The sequence below is a fragment of the Eschrichtius robustus genome, chromosome 6 (assembly GCF_028021215.1).
Source record: "Eschrichtius robustus isolate mEscRob2 chromosome 6, mEscRob2.pri, whole genome shotgun sequence".
In the NCBI taxonomy this organism is placed as follows: domain Eukaryota; kingdom Metazoa; phylum Chordata; class Mammalia; order Artiodactyla; family Eschrichtiidae; genus Eschrichtius; species Eschrichtius robustus.
The window spans coordinates 16,079,676-16,093,744 of NC_090829.1; positions in this window are offsets into that span (position 1 = coordinate 16,079,676).

Consider the following 14,069-nt stretch of genomic DNA (forward strand, 5'->3'; position numbering starts at 1 on the left):
ATTAATCTTTTGTCTGCTGCTTTGTCTGCAAATATTTCCTCCCATTCTGAGGGTGGTCTTTTCGTCTTGTTTATGTTTTCCTTTGCTGTGCAAAAGCTTTTAAATTTCATTAGTTCCCACTTGTTTATTTTTGTTTTTATTTCCGTTTCTCTAGGAGGTGAGTCAAAAAGGATCTTGCTGTGTTTTGTGTCATAGAGTGTTCTGTCTATGTTTTCCTCTAAGAGTTTTATAGTGTTTGGCCTTAGGTTTAGCTCTTTAATCCATTTTGAGTTTATTTTTGTGTATGGTGTTAGGGAGTGTTCTAATTTCATTCTTTTACATGTAGCTGTCCTGTTTTCCCAGCACCACTTATTGAAGAGGCTGTCTTTTCTCCATTGTATATTCTTCCCTTCTTTATCAAAATTAAAGTGACCATATGTGCATGGGTTTATCTCTGGGCTTTCTATCCTGTTCCATTGATCTATATTTCTGTTTTTGTGCCAGTACCATACTGTCTTGATTACTGTAGCTTTGTAGTATAGTCTGAAGTCCAGGAGCCTGATTCCTCCAGCTCCGTTTTTCTTTCTCAAGATTGCTTTGGTTATTGGGGGTCTTTTGTGTTTCCATACAAATTGTGAAATTTTTGTTCTAGTTCTGTGAAAAATGCCATTGTAGTTTGATAGGGATTACATTGAATCTGTAGATTGCTTTGGGTTGTATAGTCATTTTCACAATGTTGATTCTTCCAATCCAAGAACATGGTATATCTGTCCATCTGTTTGTATCATCTTTAATTTCTTTCATCAGTGTCTTATAGTTTTCTACATACAGGTCTTTTTTGTCTCCTTAGGTAGGTTTATTCCTAGGTATTTTATTCTTTTTGTTGCAGTGGTAAATGGGAGTGTTTCCTTAATTTCTCTTTCAGATTTTTCATCACTCGTGTATAGGAATGCAAGAGATTTCTGTGCATTAATTTTGATCATCTCAATAGATGCAGAAAAAGCTTTCAAAAAATTCAACACCGATTTATGATAAAAACCCTCCAGGAAGAAGGCACAGAGGGAACTTACCTCAACATAATAAAGGCCATATATGACAAACCCACAGCCAACATCATTCTCAATGGTGAAAAACTGAAAACATTTCCTCTAAGATCAGGAACAAGACAAGGTTGTCCACTCTCACCACTATTATTCAACATAGTTTTGGAAGTTTTAGCCACAGCAATCAGAGAAGAAAAAGAAATAAAAGGAATCCAAATCAGAAAAGAAGAAGTAAAGCTGTCACTGTTTGCAGATGACATGATACTATACATAGAGAATCCTAAAGATGCTACCAGAAAACTACTAGAGCTAATCAATGAATTTGGTAAGAGTAGCAGGATACAAAATTAATGCACAGAAATCTCTTGCATTTCCTGTTTCTTTTAATCCTTCCCTTTTTAAAGTTCTCAGATGGGGCATAAAACAAATAATCCTCTTTCATCCTGCCTGGAAACATGGAGCAGTCATGTGCAACCAATGCACACATGAAAATCCCTAGTCACGGGCTCCCTCTGCTCTCAGCCAACCCAGCCCTCCCTCCATGGGCCCCACCCCAGAGGGAGCCCCCGGCCACCTTCTGATGGCCCCCCAGTGGGGTGTAAGGGCTGCCTCCCCTTCTCTGGAGATCTAAAGCTCCAGGAATCTGCAAGGGCAGGTATCCCCTGGTGACTGTGCTGGCATCTCTCCCCTTGTAGATTCCTCGTGACATGATGCCCCTTGTTCCCAGGCCTCAGGAGATCTGGGGCCTCAAAAGAGGACTAAAGAACAAAGAAGAGCCAGGGATGTGAGCCAGGGGTCAATGAAAGGCAAATGGAAGATGTTTTTAAAGAATTGATTTTGTTGCCAACTTGTAAAATAAACTTGCTTTTTGGAGACAAGAGTTGGGAAGATTGCACCCAGCTCTGCTTCTTTTCGTGCCCAGTTTCTCTTGTTGATTGGGCTCTCAATGACAGAACCTCACCAATGCAGGCATAGCCCTCCCCTGTAAGGAAGTCAGAGTCTTACTGGGCAGACAAAGCCATCCTAATCAAAACGGCCATGCAATGTGACCATGTGGCAGAGGTTAAAGAAATCACTCTACAGCGTGTCATGGTATCATAAATGGTTATTGGTGAATTTGGTGTCATATTTTTCTAGTTTTGAACGAATTAGAAAAAAATGCATAACCATTTACAAAAATGCTAAAGTTGTGTAGCTAAACTCATGTCAAGTACCCCCCACTGAAAGTGGTCCTTTCTTTGGGCAGTGTTGCCCCAGGCCCCCAGCCTCAGAAGACTCCCCGTGTACTGCTCCAGCAGTTGACTGTTGTCCCCCGAGGCCAGCCAGGTAGGCAGGGCTCATGCTGGATGGGGTTGGGCAGCACTGCCCAGCTGGGCCATGTGGCCCAAAGTCAGAGACCCAGGTTTCCCTCTCTGGGCTTGGATGCCTGACTTGTTGGAGCAGAGCCCCTGGAGAAGAGGGAGCAGGAAGTCCGTTCATCAGTCAGCCGAGGCCGGGGTCTGCCGCCCTCCCATCCTGGCCCTTTGCCTCCACAAACAAAAGGCAATGCAGCTCCTCTCTCTCCCACTCCTTCTGTCAACATCTGATGCAGTTCGTGACCTGGCATCTTCAGGGAAACCATGACGAGAAGAAATAGGAGTCAACCTGCCAGCGATTTCAGCCCAGACTGATGTCGAGGGAAATGTGGCTACCACCCCCTCGAAGCTGGGGAGCGGGCAGGAACCCAGTCCTTGACCCCTCCCAGGGCTGACCGGGGCATGGGCACCTCCCCAGAACCCTGTGCTGTGATGCGGGGCAGAGTGTGTTGCAAACGTCGTCTTTTAGAGCAATCATCCCAAAGTGTTTCACAAGCATGTGAGTAAACACATCAGCCTAAAGTGTGATACCTTACAGGAAAAATTAATAAGCTTAGCTAAGTTTTCAAATATTGGATATTTTTCAGTAAATGTTGATTCCATTTGCATATCTCCAATCCACAAGTACTATTAAGAAGATGTATTATTGAAGATGAAGAATAGAGAAACCTTATTTACTATTTAACTTACAGATGCATACAGTGGTATAACTAACCTGGATAACATCCAGCTCTGAGCTCACGTGGGAATCAGTCACGGGGATGCTCACGGTGTCTTTCGCGCCTGAGTGCAACGTTGAGCTGAGGGCTCTTGTTATGCTGCCTTCTTCCTTTCTAAAAATGTGTTCGAGCTGCTATAACAAAACACCATAGCCTAGGTGGCTTATAAGCAACAGAAATTTACTTCTCATACTTCTGGAGTCTGGAAGTCCAAGATCAAGGCATCAGCAGATTCCTGGTTCATGGACAGCATCTTCTCGCTGTGTCCTCACAGGTGGAAGGGGCAAGGGAGCTCTCTGGGATCCTTTTTATAAGGGCACTAATCCCATTCTTGAGGGCTCCACCCTCATGACCTCATCGCCTCCTAAAGGCCCTACCTCCAAATACCATCACCTCGGGGTTTAGGTTTCAACATATGAATTTGGGGGACACAAGCATTCAGCCTATAGCAATGCACCAAGAAGAGGAAGAAAAGCAAGAGACATGGTGAAAGCATAAACTCAGAGCACTACGCAGCTGGTAACCACTGCAAAAACTGATGCGCTGGAGTGACCTCTGGGGGGATGAGGGTCTGGGTATCAGTAAGATTGGCTAGAGGCTGTACGCACTTTACCCCTGTATGCACTAGAACCCAAGAGAGGGGCATTATGCCAGGAGAGGCCTGGGCCTGCCCACACATGTAGATCATTGACAAACCTCAGTTCTTTACTGCCAGTTACAAGCTGCTTGCAGAGCCTCTGACACTGGATGGCATGCACCAGTGGATGTAGGTGCCAAGTTAGGGTCCCCAGATAAAATGCCGGATGTCCAGTTCAATTTGAATTTCCAACAAACAACAAATTTTTTTAGCATATGTATGTCCCAAATACTGCATGGGACATGCTTATACTAAAATACTATTTGTTGTTTACTGGAAATTCACATTGAACTTGGTGCCCTTTATTTTTACTCGCTAAATCTAGCAACTAGCTACACTAGGTGCCTGAGGGCCTTTCCGGACCAAGTCAGGGTGCTGATGACAAGCATCCACCTGGCCAGGCCTCCCCAGACACTCAGGTCAGGGGTGTGCCCTGGTCAGGTGACAGCAAAGCCACTCTTGAGTGACCTCCTAGAGAATGGAGCCATTGAATCCATTCCACAAGTGAGGGTCCTCATCCTAGCATTTCATCTCAGACACAGGTCAGTGGGGTAAAAATAAACAATAGCCAAATTTAACGTGAAGATTGTGGGTGAAACTGAATCTGGATGCTTTATATCAAACGTGTTACTGTTTCTTTTTCTGAGGTCACAGATGTCAAAAGTTTAATGGGAGAAGGACTTAAAAGAGAGTTCTCTCTATGAACTTTTTCTGTGAATTGGGAAAAGACTACCATTATCTTATTTGAAATGCAGAACATACCTACTCCAGCCTGAGAAATGTCAAGGATCCACCAGGACACAGCTTGTTAACAGACTTGCAGCACAGACGGAGACCTCGGAAGTGACGGGAGAGGGATCCAGGAGAGCAAGCCTCGGGCAGAGCTGAACCATTTCACAGGGGCCCGGAGAGGCGCAGCCGACCTGAAGGCAAGCGGTGTTTTGGGGGAAGCGGTGTTGCCTAAGGATGCACAGTATCTGTGGGGGCACACGGAGGCCTGGGGTCTATGTGTGTTTGTGGTGTTGTCATTGTTGGGGGCACTCTGGAGAATGCAGAGCCCAGATGACTGGCCACCAGAGCCCCAGGCCCTGGGAGGGCAATGCGCAAGGGCAAGTCAGGCATAGCCCAAGTGGGAGGGGGCATGGGAAGCTGAGGGTTGGTAACCCAGAGAGAAATCCGGGTCTGCTCATGGCCTGCCCTGCCACACAGAAGGGACCCTCCTGGGAGTGGGGGGGACCTGTCTGAAGGGTTGGAGACTAGAGCTGAGAAGCCCAAGTTTATTACCCTGGGAGAAGTCTTGGGGGGGACCCCAGGGCCTGTCGGGTGAGTGTGGCCCGAGTGGGAGTGGTCAGGGCCTGCCTGGCACCTGACCGGGCAGGAGGGGACAGTGAGGTCCATGACAAAGCGGCCACACAGAGGGAGGCACCCCGCATGGCCTGGGGGGAGAGAGGTGTAGGGAGCCACGCCGTCTGATCTAGGCTGTTAGCACACGGGTCAGGGGTTTAGCTCCTGCCTTTACCTGCTGTTGGCCCATTGGCCAGGTGTCTCCCACCAATGCCAGGCCTGACAGCTGGGTCTGGTCCCAGCTCCGGCGCCATCTCTGTGTTACTTTGGACAAACCATGCCTCCTCTTGGGAGCTGTTTTCTCAGCAGCACGAGGAGGCCCGTTCCGTGTGCTCTGGGAGGTCACAGCCTCTCTCATCGGGTGGGCCGTGTTGGCCCAGCACAGCCATTGGCATGGACCCAGCAGGTTCTGAGCCCGCGGCCTCCACGCAGGATGGCCCGCCTTGGCACCTGAGCCGGGCACCCACCTCCAGAGCTGCCCCACCTTTCTCGGTGTTTCATCAAGGGAACCTGAAAGTGAAAACAACAGAAAGAAAAGTGAAACCAGCCTCCCCTCCCTGGGGGAAGGGCAAAGCAGCAGCAGCCCAAGTGGCACAGGCAAAGGTCACTCTGTGTCCCTTGAAATGAAAACCCAGAGAAACCTTTGGGACTTGCTCATTCCTGTCTTCCATCAGCAGTTCCTGAACGGCTCTGGTTCCTGGGACACAGCAGGCCCCGTAGAGGTTCTCATCACAGCCCTGTCAGCCAGGTGACCTGCTGGCTGCACCCCACCCCCCCATCCTGCGCTGGGGCCAGCTGAGCCGCTGAAGACAAAGGGTCACCTCCCCACACGCCGGCTACACAGAGTCACACACACGCCTGGGCACGCACAGCCGTCTGTGCACGGGGCCGCACTCCTGTGCGCACGACCCAACCTCAGCTACCCCTGCAGCTCTCCCCAGACACAAGGCTGCGCGCACCCACCCTGGCATGAGCACGCTCACGTGCACGGACACAGGACACCCTGCACTCTGGCACAGCCACCCTCCCTATGTGTGCTCACACCCAGTGCACACACACACACAGACAGGGGCACGGACTCTCTGCCGATGGCCATCAAGCCCCTGGGGCTGCCGTTCCTCTGCTGGATGAAGCAGGGACACCAGCTCTCTCCCTCCACTGCTGTCCTGGAATGGTCTCCACCTCCTTCCTGAGCTCGACCGACGGGACAGGGCCCCATAAATGCATTTCGTTCTGTTTGCACTGACCCAAAGGGCACTTGAGACCCAGCCCTTCAAAGACCAAGCCACCACCTACCAGCTGCTTTTCCCACACATTTAACATGAAGCGCTGGAGGAACTGGCATCCTGGCCCCCTGGGCTCTCGGGCAAGTCGATATGGTTCTTTTTATTTCCACGTTAGAGAGACTCTTCCAAGCTGCCAGAAACACAGACACTCCAGTTGGTTGGAGTGATGGCTGTTTTTCGGAAAGGAAGACGGGAAGGACAGAGAGAGATACACAGGCAGGACCTCGGCAGTGTCCTGAAGTCAGGACGTGGGTTTGGGTTTAACACTAGGAACAGTGAGCATTTGTTGAGCGTTTGCCCCGCCTGGGTGCCGGCACAGCCCCAGACACCCGACGTGCGTTATCACGTGATGCTCACAGCAGTCTTATGGAATAGTTCCCATCACTGGCCATTTGAGGAGGGTGGTGAGGCTGAGAAGGCCTGTGACTTGCCTGCAGTCCTACAGCTAGTAAGTGCAGGGCTGGCATGCAAGCCCACGCGGTCAGGGACCCATCCATGTGCCCAGGAGACCCCCCCCTCGTCCTGCCGCTCCCAGAAGCTGGCGTCTGTGACGCTTGCCCTGGTGGATCTGCCTTTCTCTCATGATGACTTCCCCACACCGCTGCGTGTCTGTCTGCCTGTCTCTCTGCTTCTCGCTCGGTGCGTCCCGATTTAAAAACTCCCTGAGAGGGGACCCTCAGTGTCAGTCGGATTCCAGCCAGTGGGAAACAACCTGAAAGCAAAGCCAGCAAAGCACTGGCCAGACTGGGCCCACACTCCAGCTCCTTCCTTTCCCACAGCGAGCAGCTGCCTTGGGGCAGGGCCCTCAGCTGTGGTCAGGACAGCTGGTCACTCTCGGAGCCCCTGGGGATGGGGCAGAGGCTCCACTGACCACAGATTGTCCGGTGTGGTTTCAAATACTGTGACTGGAAATCTTTCCTGAACATATTTCTTGTTTTCCTGACTTCGTAAGATTCATCTAGTAAGCATAATTGAATATCTACAAAAATTAGTCAGGATTTTATGATTCCTGGGACATCCTTCTGCATTCCAACTGCATCAGGCAGCCGAAGCGGAAGGTACGGAGAGCTAATGTGTGGTGGTAACCAGGAAACTCCCTAAATGTCTTTTTAAATATTCCTGATGGGTTATTTGCCTTCATGTTAATATGGAGGCCACAACGAGGAGGAAATTCCCTGGCAGTGGGTTCAACGAGCTTAGGCGTCGTGGTAGTATCCGCTGCAAATGCAGGCAGGCCCCCTGGGAGAGGCGGCTTCCTTCCCCCAGGACCTTCCAGCCCAGGCTGCAGAGGGCCGCCCGCACGGAGGGGCCTCTGGGCACACCTCCACGTGAGGGGCCCCCGGCCAGCTCCTGGGTCCTCTGCCTTCCCAGGAGCTCCCCCCGCTGACAGGGAACAGAGGTGGGGCCTCTGGTCCCGCAGCCCCATAACACCCGCAAACACAGGCTGCTGATCCAACCTTGGAACTGCCAGGAAAAGCCCATTTCAATTCGGTCCTTTGTGCAATTAGATTAGAGGCCACAGACCTCGACATCAGCGTGTGGTCCAGCTTCTGTTAGAAAACATCCATATTTACGGAGGAGCTTGAAGGAAGAAGCAAAAGTCCCATACCCTTCACTGGAAATAATTGAGTGGGATGGAATATTCACACCCAAAGCTACAGTCTGAATTCTGGACCCCGTCCAATGTCAAACAGAATTGCCTGTGGATCTGAAACCCCGCGTGCCAGCAGCTACCTCGGAGGCAAGGCTTTTACAGGACAGCCAGCTCCTTGGGGGCTGTGCCCCGTGCTGACCAAGGGGGACTGACCTTTGGAGTCTCCTTCAGCCCAGGTGGCAGTCGGGCGCAAGGCCGTGGGGCTGGAATTCGCACTTCTCTCCCCACGGGCCTGGGCGCCTGGGTGTGGGCGGCCTGGGGAATGTTGGCCTGGCCTGCAGTCTCCTGTTTTCCTAGGTCAGGAGCCAGTCAGATGAGGAGATGGCCTCAGACCATGTGTTGCAGTGTGACAATTACACGACAGTAGACTAAGGCTCACAGTTATGCCTGGATTTTTTAAAGGAGTGTGTGTGGGTGGCCTTGTTTTGCCAAGAAAAACCTTGGTTTTTTCCCCTTAACTCTGCAGAAGAAATAAGACACATTCTACCACGGTTTCACAGGACTCCTAGCCCAGCACCTGACTTGGAAACTCTTCCAAGAGGGTCCCCATTCATAACGTTGATATGTGGGTCTCAGCGCCCTGACCTTTAGCCTGCATTCCTGACAGAAGCAGTTTAAAGGGGTGCGTGACCTGAAAGGGGGACAGGGTGGGCGGTTCTGGGGGGGCAAGTGGACCCACCATAGGCCACGACTAAACAAATCTGGTTCAGGAGAGGAGGGTCTGGAGATGAGCAGCCCCAGCGGAAGTGATCCCTGAGCCGAGTGAGGACCATCCTCGGGCAGCCCCCCAGAGCCCCACACTCTCCCGGGAGGGATCTGCACCACCACTGCCCAGAGGCAATTCCTCCACACGAGCACATCTCCCAACCCTGAGAGCCCCGCACCCCAGAGAGGGCCTCGGAGCACGTGCGGGACGAGGCAGGTGGGCCCGGGGCCCTGGGTGTGTGCCAACCCTTTCCAGAGAGAACAAACTGCTCCCCGCGGAAAAAAGTGAGCAGAGGCTGCACTTTCCATCCCAGTCGATGTGACCAGGACCCTCCCAGACACCCGCTCCTCGTGGAACCTCAGCAAGGTGTGTTCCTGAGGGTCTTTGTGCAGAGACGGCCCCCACGGTGCCAAGTGGACTCCTCTTGGATTACTGGGTATTTCACTGAGAGACACAGACGGACAGCTCCGGGACCGAGGGAGGCAGGGCGTGAACGCAGGGCCCTGGGGGACTGGTGTTTGGGGTCAGTGTGTGTGTCTGGGGAGGGGTTTCTGAGCAGGAGAGGAGGCGAGCGCTTAGTTCCTGGGCTTCTAACATTCCGTGATCTCATCCAGACCTACTCTCTTAGCTTCCTAGAGCTGCTGTAACTACAGTTCTGCAGTCCCGCAGGCTAGAGGTCTTATGCAACAGAACCTTATTGTCTCACAGTTCTGGAGGCTGGAAATCCAAGGTCAAGGTGGTCGGCAGGGTTGTTCCCTCTGAGGCTTCTCTCCTTGACTGGTAGATGGCCGTCTTCTCCCTGCGTCTTCACATCGCCTTACCTCCGTGTGTGTCCATGTCCAAAATTCCTCCTCTTATAAGGCACCAGCCATATAGGATTAGAACGACCTTAAGGATCTCTTTTTAATTTAATTATCTCTTTACAGACCTTACCTTCAAGTGTGCTCACATTGTGTGGGCAGGGCTTCAACATGTGAATTTGGGAGGATGCACTCCAGCCCATAACACCTGCCGAAGCAGCAGGCTTCTTAACCCGGATGGCAGCTGGGCACCCCACCCGTCAGGGCAATCCTACACTGCCCACAATGTATTTCACATGTGCTTTCTCCTTCAATCCCTATAACCCCCCTGGAGTCAACAGAGAAGGCAACCTCGTCTCATTTCACAGATGAGAAAACAGAGGTCCTGAGAGGCGAAGTCAGTGGCCCTGAGCCCCCTGCCAGGAAGTGAACTTTCTGGTCTGAGTCTGGGCCCCTCAACTTCTCGGCACTGTTCCTTCAAACTCCAGGGACCAGAGCATTTCCCTCCAAGGAAGGAAGAAAGCATTTTCTCTGAGAAGAGCTTCACACCTGAGTCAAGTTCGCAGGCACCCAGTCTGCTCGTCCTATTTAACGTGCCAGAGCTTCATCTCTTAACATGTATTTGCTAAATAAAGTCACTTCTCCCTGCAGTTGGCGCTCATGTGGCCGCCGTGGGCCAGGCGCTCTGCGAGGCCCCTCATGTGCATTATATCAAAGTATAAATCAGGGCTTCCCTGGTGGCGCAGTGGTTGAGAATCTGCCTGCCAATGCAGGGGACACGGGTTCGAGCCCTGGTCTGGGAAGATCCCACATGCCGCGGAGCGACTGGGCCCGTGAGCCACAACTACTGAGCCTGCGCGTCTGGAGCCTCTGCTCCGCAACAAGAGAGGCCGCGATAGTGACAGGCCCGCGCACCGCGATGAAGAGTGGCCCCCACTTGCCGCAACTGGAGAAAGCCCTCGCACAGAAACGAAGACCCAACACAGCCAAAAATAAAAATAATAAATAAATAATAAATTAAAAAATTAAAAAAAAAAAAAAGTGTAAATCATACTTCACAGATAAGAAAATGGAGGCTGAAGGAGGTAAAACTGAACAGCTAGTCATTGCTGGAGGGGGGGCACTGAACCCAGATCAGGGCGATTCACAAACCCATGTCTTTCTAGGGTAGTGACCTCAGCAAATTCAGTTATTCAGCAAGTGTTCATTAGGGGCCTGCTCTATGCCAGGCACCGTTCAAAGTGCTGTTCTAGCTGCTTGGCGTTCGTCCGTTTACAAAGGAGACACTGACCACTGGCCTTATGGAGTTAGAGTTTTACAGAGGGAGACAAACAATAAGCATAATAAATAAGGAAATGTGTTATACGTTGGAAAGTGGTAAATGCTGTGGAAGAAAGAAAGGCAGCAGGGTGGGGGTGACCAGGAATGCTGGGCTGGGGAAGGCCAGGTTGCAGTATTGAATGGGGTGCTCAGGGAAAGCGTCCGAAGCACAGACTGGAGGGAAAGTAGTTAGACCGTGAGGATGCCTGGAAACGAAGGATCCAGGCAGAGAGAAGAAGCGCAAAGGCCCTGGGCCAGGAGGGTGCCTGGTGCATTGTAGGGACAGCAAGGCGGCCCTGTGTCCAGGTGGGCAGGGAGGAGGGTGCAGGAGGGGAAATCAGAGCAGAACAGGGCCAGCTGGGTTGGGCTCACGGCCAGTGCCAGGACCTGGGCTTGGCTCTCAGAAGTGGGACCTCTTGCAGGGCTCTGAGCAGAGGCGGGAGGGGCGTAGTCTGACCACATTCTAGTGGGATCCCTGCTGCTATGTTGAGGACAGACGGCGAGGGATCAGAGAGGAAGCAGAGACACCAGTTAAGAGGCTTCTGAGATAATCCACACAGCGGCTTGGGCAAGGCGGTGCTGATGCTGAAAGTGCCAGATTCTGCTGCTGTTGCTGCCGTTTCTCCCTCTCCCCATCTCCTCCTCCTCCGCTTTCTTTTTGGAAAGTCTGGAATGCAGCTGACTGCATTGCAGTCCTGGTGTCTCCAGTGAGCAGCTCTGAGGCCAGAGAAAGCTGCTTCAACACTCAGAAAATCAGTTTTCTCCTTTAGAAAATGGGGTAAAACGGGGTTCACGATGCCAGCCTCCCAGGGCAGTTGGAGAATCACCTGTGGATGGATGGATGTGGGGCGCTTAGCAGGTAACAGATGCTCAGTCCCAGCCGGCTCTGTCCAGGCCCCTCTAACTCCAGGGCCTGAAACCTGCCTCAGATCGCGGGGCTCTGAGCCCTCGTCCCCCTGCCCCAAATGGGAACCCTCTATACGTGGGGCTCACAGATGGATGCAGCCCTTTGCGAGGCCCCAAAGGCAGAGCCTGTAGTCATGGGGGAACCAGCTTAGAGAGGCCCAGGGATCCAGGGATGAGCTTCATGTCTTCTGACCCTCAGGGTAGGGGGCTGTGGGCGAGCACTGGATTAGGAGTCCAGTAACCTACATTTCTTTTCTTTTTTTAAAAATTGAGATATAATTGACACATAACATTACATTAGTTTCAGGTATACAACACAATATTTGTATTATGTTGCAAATGGTCACCACAGTAAGTTTAGTTAATAGCAACCTGCATTTCTGCATCAACTCTGCCAGGTTCTAGCTCAGTGTACTTGAGAGACAACTTCTCTCTGGGCCTCAGTTTCCCCATCTGTCAAATGGGTTGACCAAAATCTCTGTGCTTCTCTCTAGCTTTCTGGAGGTTTTCTGGGCCTGAGGGAGCCCAGACAGTTGTGGAGTTGTGGAGTTACTCACTTCCTTATTTTCCTACATGACTTGGCCCTATTTCCTGGCCCCCACCTCTCCCTAGCCAATTACTTGGTCTGAGCCATTTCTGCAGGAAGGGCTGGTGAGCCAAGCTGGGATCAGAAAAGTGCTGGGACAAACCTGGGCTACACAGCCTAACGCCCTCCTCTCAAGATAGGCGCCGCCTCTAAGGAGCTGTGTGGATGGAGGGTCATGGAGATCCAGCTGGAAGGTCTCTTAGAGACTCCCATCTTACAGCTGGGGAAGCTGAGGTTAACAGAGGGTAAGGGACTTGTCCAGGGTCTCACAGAGGTCACTGGAAACATCTGGTTTTTTGTTTGTTTTTTTAAATAAACGACGAACAGCTTTATTAAGGTGTAAGTGGCGTCCATTAAACTCCACATGAAGTGCACAGTTGGATGAGTTCTGACACATATACACCCCCATCAACCCAGCTCCACAATCAAGATCCTTAACTTTCCCATCGCCTCCAGAAGTTTCCTCATGATCCTTTGTCCCGTCTCCCTCACCGACACTCCAGGCAACCTCAGGTCTGCTTTCTGTCCCTTTGAGTTTTTGCATCTATTTTAAGGGAGCGCTGACAGGGCTGGTGGGCAGGCTGGGTGTGGCCTGGGAGAGAAAGTCAGCGGGGCCACCAGGACTGTGGCCTGAGGACTGGAAGGCTGGAGCCACCGTCCTTTGAGGTGAGGGAGGGGGAGCTTCCCAAGCTCCGCTTTGGGCACGAGGCGGGCTGTGCAGTCATCCCCGTGTGGGGAAGGGTCAGGGGTGGTCAGCCGCAGGAGCCCTGAGTTCCAGGGTCTGGGCTGGAGACTTGCAGAGGACTGGGAGCCGGGGACAACCAGACCTCCAAGGAGCGAGGGTAGGCGATGGCCGGGCCCTGGCCTCCCACTGAGCGGTCGGTCAGGGCCGGCTCTCTAGAAAATGTCTGCTTCCCTCCAGGGGTCAGGCCTCCCCAAGCCCTGGAAAGGGGGCCCTCCAAGGGCAGAGTGTCGTTCAGCTTGCCCAGTGCCCGCACAGGGCCTGGTCCCTGGGAAGAGCTTGGTACACGCTTGTGGAACAACCAGGCTAGGAGGGCAAGGAAAACTCTCCTCACCTCTGCAACGTTTGCAGGAACCATTTCTTCACAGAGTGTGAGTCACAAGGGCAGGATCTGTGACCCTTTACTGGAGGGCGTGTACCCAGACAACGACAACCGCTTCCCGCGGGCCTCACCTCTGGCCGGAGTTTTTGTAGAAAAGGAAAAAGCAAGATGACATTTGACTCACCTTTTGCAAACATTCCCTCAGCTGACCTCCCAATAACCCCATCGGTTAGGTCCCTACTTGACAGATGAGGAAAGTGGGGCTCCAGAAAGAAGATGGGACCAGATCTGAACCCATTGTTTCTGAATCCACTGCCACCTTGGTGACCCTTGGTGGCATGAAAGTTTGAGCAAATCTGCCTTTGGCCGTCCCCAGCTGAGCACTGCCCCTTTTCCAGGGCTCTGCTCTCTCTGCAAACCTATTGCAAGACATTTTGTCCTGTTTGGACTAGCCACCCGATCTCCCTGCCCAGCCTCACACCTTGGCACTCCATCCTGGCCTTTCAGTGTGAGCCCACACTCCCCAACCCTGCCCAGTCCTCAAGGACCTTCTCTGGGCCATGCATAACTTCTCACACCCCAGGTGTGTGCAGGGCCTCATGGCAGTACCTTCTGGAAACCCCAATCCTGCTCAAACATTCAACTTACCCAATAAACACAGTTGGGCAGC